Consider the following 3028-nt stretch of genomic DNA (forward strand, 5'->3'; position numbering starts at 1 on the left):
TATTACATATACATTTGTGTGTATATATATGTATATGTATGTATATATATATATATATATACAGAGAGAGAGAGTGAGCAAAGGAGAATATAATAAATTAATAAGTAAAAAGCAAAATGCTCTGAAACAATGAGAAATCACATCTAACTTAAAGGATCAGAGAAGGCTTTTCAGGTTCATATTAATAAAAGGTTAATGTTAAAGTGAATGTTAATAAAATGAAAAAATTTAGGATAAATTGTCTTGCCCAGGGGCAGCTAGGTGGTACAGTGGATTGAGCACCAGCCCTGGATTCAGGAGGACCTGAGTTCAAATCCATCCTCAGACATTTGACACTTACTAGCTGTGTGACCCTGGGCAAGTCACTTAACCCCAATTGCCTCACTTAAAAAAAATGTCTTGCCCAAGTTTGATGCTTCCTATGTCATTGGAAGAAATAATAGAACGTAAATATAATAATAGTTAAACTTCAGGTTTTATATGTAAGTATATAAAATCAAAAGGGAAAATTTTTATACTCCTTTCCATATCCAGTCATACATTTAGCTGTCGGATATTTTAAAATGATTGTCTACCAGGGTAATTGAATATATGATTTAATTTGCTTTATCACTAGTTCTTGACAAAAAGAGGACTATTTGCTTTTAGCCAATCCTTCAATAATTGCCATAAACATGCAATAAGTTACTAGCTATCTCATGTGACCTGACACCAACTCAGACCCCTAGTTAAATAGGTTACAGCCTTCCTGAATCTATCCTCCTTCTGGCTGAGACAGAAACCTGGCCATACCACTCTGATTAATGGATCAGTACCCCTGTGACAGGGATCCCTCATGTGTCATTACAGTCAACCTCAATGCCTTTGCCAGATTTTTCAGGACTTACAGGCCTTCCTATCATTCTATTATCTCCCAGACTCCTCACCTTTCCTAATACTTTCTTTTTCTTCTAAACATGCCTCTGTTTGCCTTCTGAGGAAGAGTTGGGTGCTGAGTAGCTTCTACTGCTTACTTGGTTGTGAATCACAGCTCTTTGGGAATCTTCCCTTGAGCTCTCATACAGCATGGGAGAGAAAAAACTCCCTGACCTTGCTGAGATAGTGCTCCAGAACTGAAGGGCTCTGGATGCTAATATGTTCACAGAACAAGGTAGAGTCTTTGTTTCCCTAAGTAAGGAGTGTTGTTTTTACGTAAACCCATCCCAATAAAGTCACTGCCTTTTTGAGCAGGCCTTTAGGCATAGAGGCCTATGACTTTCTTTCCTTACTGGAGGACTTGGAAGTACCATTCATTCTATCCTGTTTGGTGCCAGAATCCTACTGTTCTCATTCTACTTTTCTTTATTGCTGTCTATGAAGGCATCCTATTCTCATTAGAATTATCAAATGGTGTTCCTGTAAAAGTTAGGTTCCAAATAGAAGCTTCTTGGACTATGGGGGTCAGTGAGACTGACCTCTTGACCAACAGATGGGATTGTTAATATGAATGTATGGATCACCTGAATTGGATGGAGGTGCTTTAATATCCAAAAGTATTTTTTTATGAAACCCTAGGTTAATAGGAGCAAAATGTTCCTCAATTGAACTCCAAACTGAACCCAAATAGCTGGCAGATAAAAGTCTCTACCTGGTGACTTCTTTTCCCTCAGGATAGTAAGTCCCTATCTTATGGGGGTATCTGGGCATCCTCATCCTTGCCAAATCCTTTGATGGAATCCTGTAATCTTATCATGATGCTTCTGTATTTCCTCCATACTTGTTATAACTAAAATTGTTAAACTGCTTTTGCTTCTGACTTGAATTTATCATACTATTGAAACTGATAACCCTCTGTAACCAGTGGACAAAACAAACAAACAAACTTATATACCCCGAGAAAGAGGGAGTCCCTGAGCTCCATTTATAAGGGGTCTCCACAGGATCATGGCTCTTTCTTCTTGGGACAAAATAAATTGGTATTATGTTTTTCTTGTTTGTCTATGATCTGGTTTATCCTATAGGATACATTATTTTCTCTGATCTGATTTTGTTCTGTGGGAGGCATGTCTCTGTTTATTATTATTAATTTTGCAGGAGATATTATAAAATTAATTTTTCTGATCTGTTTATAGAAGACAGGCAGATAAAAACTATATTTAATTTTCAACAGCTATAACTCAGAAGTCAACATATAAGTGAAAGAGTAACCTTGTTAGGTTTATATAATGCTATTTATCATTTACCAGGGTAAAGGTAAAGAAAGGAAATGCCAGTAATCAACTGTGTTATCATATGCCAAATATTTCAATATTTTCATTAATGATAAAGGTTTGAATGTCTACAACTCTGGGATATCAGTGTTTTAATAGATTACATACAGGCATAAATACACACATGCTTACAAAGGTAGGTAACAAAATACAGATACAAAATCCTTAGGAATAATATATTAGTCAGTTTCAGTCAAGAAGTATTGATTAAGCGTTTATTTTGTGTCAGGCACTGTGCTAAACACTAAAGATACAAAGAAAGATAAAATAGCATCTGCCTTAAGGAGCTCACACTCATTATGGGGAAGACAACATGAAAATACAGTATACATACATACATACTTACATATATATATATGTTTGTATGTGTGTATATGCACACACACATGTTCTATGTAAATGGGAGGTAAAATCTGCGTGAAGGCATTAGCCATAGAAGGGAACAGTAAAGGCCTCTTGTAGAGGGTGAAATTTGAGCAACCTTGAAGGAAGCAAGGAAACCAGAGGGTAGAGATGAATAGGGAGAGCACTTTAGCAATAGGAGACAGACAGTGTAAAGGCACTGAGTTATTAGTGTCAGCTCACAAAATAGCAAGAAGACTAGTATTGCTGGATTATAGATTATATCCACTTCCAGATTGGATTAGATGACTTCCTCAACCCAGTAGGATAAAGAGGAATAAGACTTCCCTTTTTCTGAAATGAACATGATTTTTATAAGAGAGCTTGGCTGGCGCATTGTATTGTGGATAGAGCACCAGTCTTGGAGTCAGACGATC

The sequence above is a fragment of the Dromiciops gliroides genome, chromosome 1 (assembly GCF_019393635.1).
Source record: "Dromiciops gliroides isolate mDroGli1 chromosome 1, mDroGli1.pri, whole genome shotgun sequence".
NCBI classification, from domain to species: Eukaryota; Metazoa; Chordata; class Mammalia; order Microbiotheria; family Microbiotheriidae; genus Dromiciops; species Dromiciops gliroides.